The sequence below is a fragment of the Aethalodelphis obliquidens genome, unplaced genomic scaffold (assembly GCF_003676395.1).
Source record: "Aethalodelphis obliquidens isolate GAN/ISIS:26980383/991018 unplaced genomic scaffold, ASM367639v1 scaffold34, whole genome shotgun sequence".
In the NCBI taxonomy this organism is placed as follows: Eukaryota; Metazoa; Chordata; class Mammalia; order Artiodactyla; family Delphinidae; genus Aethalodelphis; species Aethalodelphis obliquidens.
Genome location: NW_020837978.1, coordinates 8,136,469 through 8,153,709, shown reverse-complemented (window position 1 = coordinate 8,153,709; position 17,241 = coordinate 8,136,469).

Sequence of the window (17,241 nt, the reverse complement as noted above, 5' to 3'; positions counted from 1 at the left end):
GGGCTGAGTCACAGAACAAAGAATGGCCGTTCAGTTCCATGGCAGGAACCACAAACGCTAAGGTCACAGACATCCATTCTGTATCCCGTTTTCAGAAGTGTATGAAAAATTACCCTTTCTGTCTGAGGCTTTCTTTGTATAAGCTCAAATTTCATTTCAGAAATTCTGAACAGGCTCTCTTCAATTAAAATTAATCACTTTTCCACATTATAAAAAATTTTAAATGTTTCTAAACAAAGTTGGTTGAACTTGGAGAACTGGGTGGTCAGAAAGGAATGAGACCTGTCAAATAATATTAATAATAAAGATTTTGGGTAAGTAGGGTGACATTTTTAAAGGAAAGATGTTCCTTGTTCAAAAAAGAAACAAAAATAGTGTTCCTTTTTTGAATACCAGCTTTAGGAAATGGGAATTTGGATTATCCTTGGTTCAAGTAGGAATAAAAGAAGAGAAACACGGTCATTCACATTTCTTAATGTCTTCATAGAGAGATATCTTTTTAATTTCCAAGACTAACTACAATCTTCTTTTCTCGCTTGTATAGCTAACTTCATATCTTCATGTGAAATCTCTCAGACTGATTCCTTAAATAAGAGATCACAATTCCTACAGTACCATAGTTGGAATTTGGAAATAATGCTTTCAATTCTCTTGAGAAGGCATCTATTTACAAATTCACATTTAAATAAAGAACATCAAAAAATATTGGAAACTAAGGAACTAAACTAAACTAATTTTCACTCAAAATTTTAAAATCAATCAATCAATCAATCAAAATGAAGTGGAAAAAAAGCCTCAGTAGAGATAAAAGCAAAAAGTAATAAATTAGAAAACAAACAAAAAGTAGAATTAATCAGTAAAATCAAGATTTTTGCTTTTAAAGGTCCAATAAAAAAGATAAATCCCTGGCAACTGTGTGCAGGAAAGAAAAGAAAAAAACAAACACATGAATCTGTAACATAAGAAATGAAAAGAAAAATGATTACAGAATAGAGGAAAGACTACTATATACAATTCTGTTAATGTGTTTGAAAACCTGGATGAAGAGGACAGTTCCTAGAAAAGTTAAATCATCACAGTAAAATCAGGAAGATGTAGAAACCTGCATGGGAAATAATCCTTATGGGAAAAACTGAAAGAGTTACAAAGAACTACCCCCAAAATATGACATGAGATTCAGATGGATTTTAAAGAGTCCTATCAAGGAAGATATAAATAATCCTTACGTGAGTTAAACTATTCCAGAATACAGAGAAAGATGAAGAGTTTCTTTTTTTTTCAATTTTTTAATTTAATTTAATTTTTTTTATACAGCAGGTTCTTATTAGTCATCAATTTTATACACATGAGTGTATACATGTCAATCCCAATCGCCCAATTCATCACACCACCATCCCCACCCCCCTGCCGCTTTCCCCCCTTGGTGTCCATACATCTGTTCTCTACATGTGTGTCTCTATTTCTGCCCTGCAAACCTGTTCATCTGTACCATTTTTCTAGGTTCTACATATATGCATTAATATATGATACTTATTTTTCTCTTTCTGACTTACTTCACTCTGTATGACAGTCTCTAGATCCATCCACGTCTCAACAAATGACCCAATTTCATTCCTTTTTATGGCTGAGTAATATTCCATTGTATATATGTACCACATCTTCTTTACCCATTCATCTGTAGATGGACATTTAAGTTGCTTCCATGACCTGGCTATTGTAAATACGACTGCAATGAACATTGTGATACATGACTCTTTTTGAATTATGGTTTTCTCAGGGTATATGCCCAGTAGTGGGATTGCTGGGTCGTATGGTAGTGCTATTTTTAGTTTTTTAAGGAACCTCCATACTGTTCTCCATAGTGGCTGTATCAATTTACATTCCCACCAACAGTGCAAGAGGGTTCCCTTTTCTCCATACCCTCTCCAGCACTTGTTGTTTGTAGATTTTCTGATGATGCCCATTCTAACTGGTGTGAGGTGATACCTCATTGTAGTTTTAATTTGCATTTCTCAAATAATTAGTGATGTTGAGTGGCTTTTCATGTGCTTCTTGGCCATCTGTATGTCTTCTTTGGAGAAATGTCTATTTAGGTCTTCTACCCATTTTTGGATTGGGTTGTTTGTTTTTTTAATATTGAGCGGCATGAGCTGTTTATATATTTTGGAGATTAATCCTTTGTCTGTTGATTCGTTTGCAAATATTTTCTCCTATTCTGAGGGTTGTCTTTTCATCTTGTTTATGGTTTCCTTTGCTGTGCAAAAGCTTTGAAGTTTCATTAGGTCCCATTTGTTTATTTTTGTTTTTATTTCCATTACTCTAGGAGGTGGATCAGAAAAGATCTTGCTGTGATTTATGTCATAGAGTGTTCTTCCTATGTTTTCCTCTAAGAGTTTTATAGTGTCTGGTATTACATTTAGGTCTCTTATCCATTTTCAGTTTATTTTTGTGTATGGTGTTAGGGAGTGTTCTAATTTCATTCTTTTATATGTAGCTGTCCAGTTTTCCCAGCACCACTTATTGAAGAGACTGTCTTTTCTCCATTGTATATCCTTGCCTCCTTTGTCATAGATTAGTTAACCATAGGTGTGTGGGTTTATCTCTGGGCTTCTATCTTGTTCCATTGATCTATGTTTCTGTTTTTGTGCCAGTACCATATTGTCTTGATTAATGTAGCTTTATAGTATAGTCTGAAGTCAGGGAGTCTGATTCCTCCAGCTCTGCTTTTCTCCCTCAAGACTGCTTTGGCTATTTGGGATCTTTTGTGTCTCCATATAAATTTTAAGATTTTTTGTTCTAGTTCTGTAAAAATGCCATTGGTAATTTGATAGGGATTGCATTGAATCTGAAGATTGCTTTGGGTAGTATAGTCATTTTCACAATATTGATTCTTCCAATCCAAGAACATGGCATATCTCTCCATCTGTTGGTATCATCTTTAATTTCTTTCATCAATGTCTTATAGTTTTCTGCATACAGGTCTTTTGTCTCCCTAGGTAGGTTTATTCTTAGGTATTTTATTCTTTTTGTTACAATGGTAAATGGGGGTGTTTCCTTAATTTCTCTTTCAGATTTTTCATCATTAGTGTAAAGGAATGCAAGGGATTTCTGTGCATTAATTTTGTATCCTGCAACTTTATCAGATTCATTGATTAGCTCTAGTAGTTTTCTGGTGGCATCTTTAGGATTCTCTATGTAGAGTATCATGTCATCTGCAAACAGTGACAGGTTTACTTCTTCTTTTCCAATTTGGATTCCTTTTATTTCTTTTTCTTCTCTGATTGCCATGGCTAGGACTTCCAAATCTATGTTGAATAATAACGGTGAGAGTGGACATCCTTGCCTTGTTCCTGATCTTAGAGGAAATGCTTTCAGTTTTTCACCATTGAGAATGATGTTTGCTGTGGGTTTGTCCTATATAGCCTTTATTATGTTGAGGTAGTTTCCCTCTATGGCCACTTTATGGAGAGTTTTATCATAAATGGGTGTTGAATTTTGTCAAAAGCTTTTTCTGCATCTATTGAGATGATCATATGGTTTTTATTCTTCAATTTGTTAATATGGTGTACCACATTGATTGATTTGCATATATTGAACAATCCTTGCATTCCTGGAATAAATCCCACTTGATCATGGTGTATGATCCTTTCAATGTGTTGTTGGATTCTGTTTCCTAGTATTTTGTTGAGGATTTTTGCATCTATATTCATGAGTGATATTGGTCTGTAATTTTCTTTTTTTGTAGTATCTTTGTCTGGTTTTGATATCAGGGTGATGGTGGCCTCACAGAATGAGTTTGGGAGTGTTCCTTCCTCTGCAATCTTTTAGAAGTTTGAGAAGGATGGGTGTTAGCTCTTCTCTAAATATTTGATAGAATTCACCTGTGAAGCCATCTGGTCCTGGACTTCTGTTTGTTGGAAGATTTTTAATCACAGTTTCAATTTCATTACTTGTGATTGGTCTGTGCATATTTTCTATTACTTTCTGGTTCAGTCTTGGAAGGTTATACCTTTCTAAGAATTTGTCCATTTCTTCCAGGTTGTCCATTTTATTGGCACAGAGTTGCTTGCAGTAGTGTCTCGGGATGCTTTGTATTTCTGCGGTGTCTGTTGTAACATCTCCTTTTTCATTTCTAATTTTATTGATTTGAGTCCTCTCCCTCTTTTTCTTGATGAGTCTGGCTAATGGTTTATCAATTTTGTTTATCTTCTCAAAAAACCAGCTGTTAGTTTTATTGATCTTTGCCATTGTTTTCTTTGTTTCTATTTCATTGTATCTGCTCTGATCTTTATGATTTCTTTCCTTCTGCTAACTTTGGGTTTTGTTTGTTCTTCTTTCTCTAGTTCCTTTAGGTGTCAGGTTAGACTGTTTATTTGAGATTTTTCTTGTTTCTTGAAGTAGGCTTGTATTGCTGTAAACTTCCCTCTTAGAACTGCTTTTGCTGCATCCCATAGGTTTTGGATCGTCGTATTTTTGTTGTTATTTGTCTCCAGGTATTTTTTGATTTTCTCTTTGAGTTTGTCAGTGATCTCTTGGTTACTTAGTAACGTATAGTTTAGCCTCCATGTGTTTGTGTTTTTTACATTTTTTTCCCAGTAATTGATTTCTAATCTCATAGCGTTGTGGTCAGAAAAGATGCTTGATATGATTTCTGTCTTCTTAAATTTACTGAGGCTTGATTTGTGACCCAAGATGTGATCTATCCTGGAGAATGTTCTGTGTGCACTCGAGAAGAAAGTGTAATCTGCTGTTTTGGGATGGAATGTCCTACAAATATCAATTGAATCTATCTGTTCTAAAGCTTGTGTTTCCTTATTAATTTTCTGTTTGGATGATCTGTCCATTGGTGTAAGTGAGGTGTTAGAGTCCCCCACTATTATTGTGTTACTGTCAATTTCCTTATTTATAGCTTTTAGCAGTTGCCTTATGTATTGAGGTGCTCCTGTGTTGGGTGCATATATATTTATAATTGTTATATCTTCTTGGATTGATCCCTTGATCATTATGTAGTGTCCTTCCTTGTCTCTTGTAACATTCTTTATTTTAAAATCTATTTTATCTGATATGAGTATTGCTACTCCAGCTTTCTTTTAATTTCCATTTGCATGGAATATCTTTTTGCATCCCCTCACTTTCAGTCTATATGTGTCCCTAGGTCTGAAGTGGGTCTCTTGTAGACAGCATATATATGTCTTGTTTTTGTATCCATTCAGCAAGCCTGTGTCTTTTGTTTGGAGCATTTAATCCATTCACATTTAAGTAATTATCGATATGTATGTTCCTGTTACCATTTTCTTAATTGTTTTGGGTTTGTTTTTGTACATCCTTTTCTTCTCTTGTGTTTCCCACTTAGAGAAGTTCCTTTAGCATTTGTTTTAGAGCTGGTTTGGTGGTGCTGAATTCTCTTAGCTTTTCCTTGTCTGTAAAGCTTTTGATTTCTCCATCAAATATGAATGAGATCCTTGCCAGGTAGAGTAATCTTGGTTGTAGGTTCTTCCCTTTCATCACTCTAAGTATATCATGCCACTCCCTTCTGGCTTGTAGAGTTTCTGCTGAGAAATCAGCTGTTAACCTTATGGGAGTTCCCTTGTATGTTATTTTTCATTTTTCCCTTGCTGCTTTCAATAATTTTTCTTTGTCTTTAATTTTTGCCAATTTGATTACTATGTGTCTCGGCATGTTTCTCCTTGGGTTTATCCTGTATGGGACTCACTGCGCTTGCTGGACTTGGGTGGCTATTTCCTTTCCCATGTTAGGGAAGTTTTTGACTATAATCTCTTCAAATATTTTCTCGGGTCCTTTCTCTCTCGTCTCCTTCTGGGACCCCTATAATGCGAATGTTGTTGCATTTAATGTTGTCCCAGAGGTCTCTTAGGCTGACTTCATTTCATTCTTTTTCTTTATTCTGTTCCGCAGCAGTGAATTCCACCATTCTGTCTTCAAGGTCACTTATCCGTTCTTCTGCCTCAGTTATTCTGCTATTGATTCCTTCTAGTATATTTTTCATTTCATTTATTGTATTGTTCATCTCTGTTTGTTCTTTAATTCTTCTAGGTCTTTGTTAAACATTTCTTGCATCTTCTCGATCTTTGCCTCCATTCTTTTTCTGAGGTCCTGGATCATCTTCACTATCATTATTCTGAGTTCTTTTTCTGGAAGGTTGCCTATCTCCACTTCATTTAGTTGTTTTTCTGGGGTTTTATCTTGTTCCTTCATCTGGCACATAGCTCTCTGCCTTTTCATCTTGTCTGTTTTTCTGTGAATGTGGTTTTTTTCAGATGAAGAGTTTCTAATTTATCTTACAAGGATTGCATAATCTTGATACCAAAACAAAAGAAAAAGAAGAAAACAGAAATATAGTCTAAACTAATTAAACAGATGCAAAGATTCTAAACAGGATATTAGTAGATTAAAAGAATAACATACCTCAGTGCATTAAGAGAATCTACCACAATCATGATGCAAAACATGAAAACACCATTTAATATTTCTCCTAATAGAAGTTTACTTGCAACATATGTGATCTATAACCTCTGGGGTTTTTCTCTGGAAATATCTTTATTTTGCCTCCACTTTAGAAGGATATTTTCACTGGGTATAGAATTCTAAACGTGTGTTATCTCCTTTCAGCCTTTAAAGCTGTCATTTCATCACTTGGTTTCCATCATTTCTGCTGAGAAGGTAGCTTTTAGTATTATTGTTGCTCCTTTGAAAGTAATGCGTCTTTTTTCTCTACTTGCTGTTATGATTTTTCTCTCTTGATTTGCTGATGATGAACCAAAGTGTTAGTATTTTTGTCTTTATCCTGCTTGGGGTTCTTAGTAATTTTTGGTTCTGTGACTTGGATTTTTTTAGCCCTTTTGGAAAATTCTTGGTTATTATCTCTTCAACTATTTCTTCTGCTACATCCTCTCTTCTTCTCTTCTTGAACCCCAATTACGTTTGCTAGAATGTCTCATGATAGAGCATGTCACACGTCTCTGACACTTTTCTGTATTTTCTATCTTTTTTGTTCTTTGTGCTTCTGTCAGGATATTTTCTACTGCCCCCTCTCCAGCTCACCAGTCCTCCCTTCAGCTGTGTCCAATCTGCTGTTAAACCCCATTTTTGAGTTCAAATTTTGATTACTATATCTTCTTCAGTTCTAGAAATTCTATTTGCTTTTTGACAATATTGATTCCAGTTCTCTACTAAAGTGTTCTTTTTTTTTTTTTTTTTTTTTTTGCGGTACGTGGGCTTCCCACTGCCGTGGCCTCTCCCGTTGCAGAGCACAGGCTCCGGATGCACAGGCTCAGCGGCTATGGCTCACGGCCCAGCCGCTCCGTGGCATGTGGGATCCTCCCAGACCGGGGCACGAACCCATGTCCCCTGCATCGGCAGGTGTACTCTCAACCACTGCATCACCAGGGAAGCCCCATTTATTTTCTTGATCACATTAATTACAATTATTTTTAAATCTGTGTCTGATAACTGCAATAATCTGGGACACCTGTGAGTATATTTCTATTATGCTTTTTTCCCTTGGCTCTCTTTCTTGGATCCTAGTAATTTTGGATGGGATGCTTATCCCTGTGCCTGAAAGAGGGATCTGGATGAAGTTATTTTCCTCCAGAGAGGATTCACTCTATGGTCCAGCAGGCAGCTAGAGTAGGGGCAGTTTGTCTTAATCCAATCAAGGACTCAGGTGATTCAAGTTTGAGTTGTAGTGACGCTTGATCGACCCTAATGCACCCGCTCTTAAAGATCCCAACTGAAAGCCTACAGCAATTACAGAGGGCAGCCTCCTGGTCAGTTCCTGATTTCCAGTTTTCATCTCCACAGCAACGTAAGACTGCCAAAAATTCCACTCTATTTTCCAGCTGCTTTTCTTGGCTTCTTATCCTTTCATTTTATATGACTAAGATTCACCAAGTATTTCAAAGAGAAAACCATCAACTATCAGGCTCACTTCTCTGTACCTCCCTTTTCTTCTGGAACCTTGACTTCTGGAATCCTGGCTGATCTGGGAGCCCCACAGTCCAAGTTTTATTTCCTCAGAAATACAAGACTGCCGAGAGCTGTGATACTTTTCTGCTTCTATGAGTGTCTCAGCCTCTTTGTCAATGCCAAGAGTCACCAGATGCGAAGAGGAGAAAAGCAGCTTTCAGAATGTTGGGCTCACTTCAGTGAGCTTCTCTTCTCTCTGGCTGTACTGTGCGGCATGAGGGATCTTAGTTCCCCCACCAGGGATCGAACCCACGCCCCCTGCAGTGGAATCACAGAGCCCTAACCACTGGACTGCCAGGAAAGTCCTCTCTCTGGTATCTTGACCCTTCAACTCAGGCTGTTGCAGTGGCTCTCTGAAAACTTCAAACAGATCAATTTTAATTGTATCCATCTTTTTCAGTTGTTCTCAGTGGAAACAGCAGTTTTTTACTAAATACTCCATCACAGGAAGTAGGAGCTGTCTCATTTCTTTTTACAACTTCATAGTACTTCACTTCATGGATGTACTATAGCTTATTTAACTGACTCTCTACTAAGAGACATTGGGTTGTTCCAGCCTTTTGCGATAAAAAATAAGGTCATGGTGAATAGCCTTCTGCATATGTCTTCATATATTTGCAGTTGAATAGTTGAGATAGAATCCTAGAAGTACAACTGCTGGATCAAAGAGTGAATGCATATGCAATTTTGCTAGATATTGCCAATTTCACTTCATAGAAATCGTACCATTTTGGGGTCCCACCTGCAGTGTATAAAAGTGCCTATTTTCACATAGTCTTGCCAAAATTTACATTGTCAAACTTGGGAGTTTCTTTTTTCAATCTGATTGATGAGAGATGGAATCTCAGTAGTTTTGACATGCATTGCTCTTATTGTGAGTGAGAGCTATCAGTATACCTTTTCTGTGAACTGTCTATTCATACCTTTGCTTATTTTTTAAAAAATCAGTTTGTGGATATTTTCTTTTTCAATTTTTAGGAAATCCTTATTACATTAAGTATGTGAGTACTTTGTCATACAAGTTGCAAAATTCTTCCCAATTTGTAATTATCTTGTGACTTTACTTATTTTGTTGTTGGTAATGTCAAATTTCTTTGTCTAGATTTTTTTAATTAGTTAGAAATTCCCACTTTGGGGTTATAAATATAAGATTTACCCATGTTTTCTTCTAATATTGTATGTTTTTCTGTTTGTGTTTAATTTTCATTTAGATCTCGAATACATTTATAATTTCTCCTGGAATACATTGTGAGAAAAAGATCCAATTTCTTCCTTTTTCTTCATAGCTATCCATTGGGCACAACACTGTTTAAAGTTAATTTTCCCCTCTGATTTCAGTGCCTCTTTTGTCATATACTAAATTTTCCTGGACATTCTATTCTGATCCATTTGTTTATAAGTCTTTTCCTGAGCCAATACCTCACTGCTTTAATTTAGAGGATGTTAACTGTTTTACTAACTCTAATAGGATTAGCCATGCATTAAGTATTCTTTCCAAATATTTCCTGGCTATTCTCGGTTGTTTATTCTTCCATATAAACTTTATAATCAACTTGTCTACTTCCAGAAAAAAACCTGAGGAAATTTTTATTGAGATTGCATTAAATTTATAAAACTAATTTAGAGAGAAATAACATCTTTATGATGTTAAGTTTTCCTATTCAATATTAGGGTGGGGGTTTTTTTCAGTTTGCTCAAAGCTATTTTTATCTCTTTCTTGAGTGTTTCGCAGTTTCCCTATTATTTTTGCACGTACTAGGTTTCTGTCTATGTATTTAAAATTTTGTTATTGTATACAGGGTCTTCCCTGCCCTTATACCTTCAAATGGCTTATAATTTATATTTACAAAGGCTAGTAATTTTACTATGCTAATTTTATGTCCTGCTACTTTATTATCTTATGGTTTGTAGTACTTTTCCATTGATTCTTCTGGTTTTTCCAGATATGCAATTATAAACAAAGAGTTTGCCTCTTCCTTTCCAGTTCTTACAAGTCTAATTGTTTTCTCTTGCTTAATTGCATTAGCTAACATTCCAGTGCAATGTTAAATCATTGTAGAGGTAGCAGGCATCCTTGTCTTCCTCCTGACTTGACTCCCTAAAGGTGTTTGACATCTGACAGTCAAATAAAAAGCTAGCTTTTGGACAGATACACACACACACACACACACACACATTTTATTAGGTTTTCAAAAAAAAGTGTTTCGGGCTTCCCTGGTGGTGCAGTGGTTGAGGGTCCGCCTGCCGATGCAGGGGACACAGGTTCATGCCCCGGTCCAGGAAGATCCCATATGCCACGGAGCGGCTGGGCCCGTGAGCCATGGCCGCTGAGCCTGTGCGTCCGGAGCCTGTGCTCTGCAATGGGAGAGGCCACAACAGTCAGAGGCCCACGTACCGCAAAAAAAAAAAAAAAAAAGTGTTTCCATGCTATTTTTTCTGTGTATGCTAAACTTTTTTTTCTTTTTTTTTATTTTTTCAGCTGCACTGCATGGCTTGCGGGATCCTAGTTCCCTGACCAGGGATCGAACCCGGGTCTGCTGCAATGGAGGCATGGAGTCCTAACCACTGGACCACTAGGGAATTCCCTAGACTTTTGTATTTGAAAAATTATTTGTAGAAATAGTTTGATGACATATTTTTCTCTAGGCCAAGAGTAGCCCCCAATACTAGGCTCACTTTCTTGAATTCTGTCTTCTTCCAGATGTTGGTTGATAATTTCTTCTACCTTGTTAATTCTTTGATGATTTTAAAACTGCATTTTATGTTCTCTCTAGCTTTACTTTAGCTTTATCTTTAGCAAGAGGGTTGGTCTGAATCCCCTCATCTTCTGTTACCAAAAGCAGCACTCCTACTTGATGCCAACAAATTAAAAATAAGTTTTAAAAGCAATAAAGAGGAAAAAGAGAGGAAACAGATTTTTGAAGTCACATTTTTCAGTGTGTGAAAGATTTCCAGATGTGTCTGAACTATCATTTAGAAACAGGTACTTCTCCACAAAGAGATAAGAACATAAACTTTTTTTATATAAATTTATTTATTATTTTATTTATTTATCTTTGGCTGTGTTGGGTCTTCGTTGCTGCGCACAGGCTTTCTCTAGTTGTAGCGAGCGGTGGCTACTCTTCGTTGCAGTGTGTGGGCTTCTCATTGTGGTGACTTCCTTAGTTGCAGAGCACGGGCTCTAGGCACGTGAGCTTCAGTTGCTGTGGCACATGGGCTCAGAAGTTGTGGCTCGCGGGCTCTAGAGCGCAGGCTCAGTAGTTGTAGCGCACAGGCTTAGTTGCTCCACAGCATGTGGGATCTTCCTGGACCAGGGCTTGAACCCGTGTCCCCTGCATTGGCAGGCAGATTCTTAACCACTGCGCCACCAGGGAAACCCAAGGACATACACCTTTTGTGACTAAAAAGTAATAAGAATAATAAAATTTCCATAACATGGCCCCCCAAGGAGCATAACTTTATAGTCACGCCTTACATTTTACCCAATTTATGTATCATCTAAGCTCTCCTAGCCTTACCTATGGCACAGCAGATGTTATTCTCTTCTGAGAAAACACTAAGCTATTCCTTGATACTTATCTGCTGCTTATGCACATTTTTCCAGGGTAGGCACTCTCCTCACATACATAACAAGCAAAAAATAAACAAACAAAAGAAATAACCAAAAAAAAAAAAAAAGCAAAAGGCGCTTCTACCTTTCTGACTTACAGGAAATGCTTGGTACTCCTTTATCGTCCCACCGAACAAAACATGATGTGAGATCTCTTCACTGAACCACACACTTCTTTGGGACTCTGTTCCCAGCTTTCTCAATCCAATTTCTTGCATGGCCATTCAAAAGCATGCCTCATGGGTTTAACAACGGTACTTAAGAATTCAAACCAACTACTTTTGTTAGAGCTTAAAAAGCAACTACCCAGATTTTGAGTACCTGGGCAGGAGGTTAGCTAATATATTTGGAACAGGATCTGACATTTAATGGGAATTGGCAGGGCTAAAACAGCACCTGAAGGTGACAACTGTAGGGGATCTCGGGAGCGATAGAGAGGTGGACCCATTTCACGCTGGGCCCAAGGTGCTGTATTTGTGGTTTCCAATATTCAAAAATACATATCGATTATGAGAAATCTCTTCCAGAAACACAACAGACTAAGGTGTTGCACACAGGCCTTCCTATCTACTGCAAACATACGGAAGAGTTGGATGTAATAGTTTTGTTTTAATGCAGTATTTCATAATCCAACTGAAAAAGAAAGAATGGGAGATGACCAGGGGCCAAGAACAAAGATAGAAATCAAAGCTAGAGCAGGGCCTGGAGTTGGAAAGTCTCACCCGCACAGGAGACGCAGCCTCCCAGTTCCAGGGGGCAGAGGAACTGGAACCAAGCCCAGGCAAGAATCTTTGAGTCTTGTTTATGAAATGGGGACTAGAAATTTCTGCACACAGGCACAAGAAGGAAACAAGGAATTTGGTCCTCTATGCATCCACTGGACTGCTAAAAAAAAAAAGTACATATGTGCACTATAACAGGAAAATTATTTGAATAGGAAGTATAACTTCTTGCAGAGAAAAAGGAGGAAATAAAAATAACTTAAGACAATAGAAGGTAGAAAAAAGGGGATGGGGGTTATTTGTTTCCTCGGGCTGCAGGAACAAGGTTCCACACACTCAGAGGCTGAAAACAGTAGAAACGTAGCTGTTCTCTCATGGCCTGGAGGCTCCAAGACGCAGATCCCTTTTTGGAGGCTCTGAGGGAGAATCGGCCTCTCTCCTGGCCTCTGGCGGTGGCCGACGATCCTTGGCGCTCCTCGGCTCGTACGCGCATCCCTCCAACCCCTGCCTCAACCGCCACCGGCCTGCCTCTGTGTCTCCGTGTGTCTGAATCTCCCCTTCTCACAAGGACACCAGTCATTGGATTAGGGCCCAACCTAATCCAGAACGACCTCGCTTTAACCTGCAAGGAGCCTATTTCCAAAGAAGGCTTTATTTACAGGTTCCAGGTGGACACGGATTTTGGAGCGACACTATTCAACCCAGTACTGGGGGGTTAAACAAAAAGGATCATGATCACCTGGGGGAACAGGTTAAAAACACAGATTCTTAGTTCTGACCTGCCTGAGATTCTGAGTCAAGTCGACTGAAATAAGGAAGGGCCCCAAGTTTGCATTTAGCACCCCAGTGACTCTGCGCTCTGAGTTAGCAGGACAGATCATCAGATAACCCGAAGTGCTCTGCGGGGGCCAGTAGGGTGGGGCGGGGGGTGGGGGGGAAGGGGAGTGGCCGGGAGACACGTGGCTCTTGAGGGGAAGTTAAAGGCAAGAGGAGGGCTTCCCTGGTGGCGCAGTGGTTGAGAGCCCACCTGCCGATGCAGGGGACACGGGTTCATGCCCCGGTCCGGGAAGATTCCACATGCCGCGGAGCGGCTGGGCCCGTGAGCCATGGCCGCTGAGCCTGTGCGTCCGGAGCCTGTGCTCTGCAACTGGAGAGGCCGCAGCAGTGAGAGGCCCGCGTACCGCAAAAAATAAATAAATAAATAAAGGCAAGAGGAGGTGACCAGGCAAGGTGATCCGCATTTGCAGCAGCACAGAGCCCGGAGCTCTGCTCCCCCAGTGGACCCAAGATACGAGATGGGGAGGGAGAGGGCGAGAAAGGCCAAGGCCTTGGGTTTCTTCCTGTGTTTCTGTTTTTGGTCTGGGGAGGAGTTCTAAGAGCTTGTTTTTAGATGTAATCATTAGTGAGTGTGGAATAACTTGACAACACTTAGTGCAAGACTTGTTACGTGTTTTGCTTTGCATTGTTTTGTCCAAACCAAATGAGCAGTGACCCTGAGCCTCTCCACCACGGTTGGCGAGACATTCCGTCTCAGTCATTGCAGGCCAACCCATCTCCCTCTCTCTCTCCCGAAGAGTCCTACACAACCCAGGAACCTCAGTGAAAGCCTTAGCTCTTCAGTCCATCAGGGCTGCCTTTGAGATGCTCACCATTCAGCCCTGTGAGATCCACTCCCAGCATCACTCCCTGGGCCCACCGTGCTCACAGAAAACCTGGCTGCACTTTGCAAAGCCAGAGCTTAGCCTTCAGATCCCCAGTACCGCAGGTCACCCCCATCAGGGGCCTGCCAGCTCCCAGGGCTGTGTAAGAACAGGATGAGGGCTCTGCTTTCAGTCCTTGGGAATCCAGCTGCATGCCCCGCGGGTCACTGGCTCACTTTCCCCAAATGTCCCTTCCCTCCCAACCTCTTGCAAGTCCTTCTCCCTATTGGACAATCAGAACCCCAGCGAGCCCAACTTGCTGAGCCCCTCCTGGGGTGAGGCAGGGCCAGCGCTACAGGACACAGAGGCCGGCTAACCCTTTCTCCATTAGTTTATCCCACCACATATGCTCATATAAGTCAGGGCTGCACCTTGTGTTTGTATTTGAACATGTACTTATTTCCCTTTGTGCTGAATGACGTAAGGTGATTTGGATGCTTTAAGCAAAAAAGAAATTGTTTCCTTTCTCTAAGCAACAAGGCGGGGGGTCCAGGATTTGGCACTATCATGTCCATGGCCAAGCTGCTTTACCTCCTTAAACCTCAATTTCTTTACCTGTAAAGCAAAGATAACATTTTCCCTGCCCTTCTCATATTCACAAAGCTTAGGAAGGCAATATATGAAAAAGGACTTTGCAAATCAAAGGCACTTTCTAGCGACACAGAGCCTTCCGGTTCCACGGCATCTCACCCAAGGTGTGGGTCCTGCTCCCACAAGTAAACACGCGGGCCTCTGGACCAACCATCTTCCCATCTGCCTCTCATGAGACTGACCAGCTTCTAGAGTCATACGCCGGGAGGTGGAGTTCAGATGCCGTTTGTGAGCGCTCCTGTTTCTCTGACTACAAGCCCTCATCAGAGGGACCGTAAATATTGTCGCCTGGCCCGCCTCAGCTTTAGATGGAGTGGAAAGAAGTCCTGGGTGGCCCAGAACAATCCTGGTTTATATCTGTCCTGGCCCAGTGATGAATAATCCCCCATCCCCTTCCAGTTTAATCAACGATTTATACGCGCTCACTTAACTGCTTTAAGCAAAGAGGATTAGGTTAAATACATATGGTGCAAAACAGGGTGCCGTAAAATTACCAAACCCGTCAACATCCTTTTAACGGAACACACCCCTGAGAGGAAGCGCAACTAGACTCACTGGCTAATTCTTGAAATCTGTCGCCATCTTGTGGTTAAAAGTTGCTGTGTGACAGGCTATTTGGACCTTTTCAGAAGGGATGGAAGAGTAACGGACACAGAAGACACAGAAAGAATCGGGGGCTTGCAAAATAAGCATCTCACTAACATACACTTTTGTGTTTGTTGATTAAAGAAAACGGTAAGCATCGTCAGGAGATACTGATAAGGCAGAATTAAGCCTCTCAGATTAGACTCAGATTCTGACTCAAAGATTGAATATATTGCAGCTTGCGGGTTACAATGTCATTTTGATTTAAGTTCTACCGTATACTGATATATTGATCAGTTCAACATAGGGGATGATAGCACTTCATCAAATAAACGCACCAAGAAGTGTTTAACTCTTGTCTGGAGGAGAAGAGGACCAGTCTATGTAACAAAGGAACTGCCTGGAAAGGGGTCGGGTAGTGTTCAAAGACGCTCCCCTGAGAAAGTGACTTTGAGCTGAAATCTGACGAATGACTAGGAGAAGGGGTGCGGGGGGAGGAGCCAGTGCAGGGACCCAGGGACAGGGGTGCCGGTCATCTCCGAGTATGTGTGTAGCTGAGAGGAGGCTCACCTGCTACAAGTGTAGGTGGTGGGGAGGCCAGTGGTGGGAGAAGGTGCCTGACAAGCTGGTGAATGAAACCCTGCAGCGTGTCCTGGGCGTGTTGAGGATTTTCCACCTTTTCTCTAGGACGGTGGGAAGCCATTCCCACGATATAAGCAAGGAGCCGACACGGCCATATTTGAGTTTCAAAAAGATCACTCTGGTGACAAGGAGGAGAGAAGGCTGGAGAGGGGCTGTCGTGGATTTGAGACAGCCACTATCACAGGATCCAGGTGGGCATCAGAGCAGTGGGGTCTGGGCACTATTCTACATGTTTATGTGTGTTCACTTATTCAATCCTTACAGAAGCCCTATGAGATAGGTACTACGATCATACCCATTTTACAGATGAAAAATGAGGCACGCAGAGGTCGCAACTCCAGAGGCCACCCTCATGCCTGCTACACTTCATTGCCTACAGAGGGTAATAGGAAAATGGACGAAAGTAGAGAAGGCTCCAAGAGCTATTTCAGAAGTAAAGTCAACCAGACTTGATGTGTTGAATAAGGGACCCGAAAGACCGGTCAAGAGGGACTTCCCTGGTGGTCCAGTGGCTAAGACTCCACGCTTCCAATGCAGGGGGCGAGGGCTCGATCCCTGGTGGGGGAACTAAGATCCACATGCCACAGGGCACAGCCAAAAAGTAAAAGAAACAAACAAACAAAAAAGAAAGGTCAACAGTGACACCTAGTTTGTCAACTTTACAACGGTCAACAGGCAGGCTGGTATGACCCCAGTATCAGAAGCGGTTGCAGATGCTGGGTGAGACCAGTGTTTAAGACAACCAAGAGGGGATACTGAGGAGATCACTGGCTCAAGAGACAGGAATGTGGCTCTACTGGTCAAGAGGTGGCAGCTGAGGACACAAACTGGGCTGCCCGAGGAGACAGGAAGGAAAAGGGGGTGAGAACCTAATCCCGAGGAACTCTGACATTTCACTGCAAGATACGCCTGAAATGAGAGGAAGGATTAAAACCAGTAAAGCCAGAATTTAGTATCATTAAAGCCAAAGGAGAAGAAGGTTTCAGGGAGCGAGGAAGAGATGAGCAACCACACGAATGCTGTTGGGAAGTCAGGCAAAGCTGAGGGCTGGAAAATGTCCTTCAGATTTTGCACCAGGGTCATGAAGACACCTACTCAGAGAAGTCTGGTGTGACGTGGCAAGGCAGGGGCCACTGGCAGCTGAGGGGACAGAGTAGGCGGGACCTTTCCTTCTTTCAAGATAGAATATATTTACTGAATACGTTTAGATGTTGGAGAGAGCGATCCAGATGACAGAGAGCAATTGAGTGTACAGAAGAAATAACTGACAGTGTTAACTTGCTGAAAAGGTAGAACGGGATCCAAAGCACAGGAGAAATTCGTTTCAGAGAGCAGAGGGGTCTGTCCTCTGATGAAGGAGGGAAGGAGAGGGTCGGAAGAGATATAGACAGATATATGAAGGCTC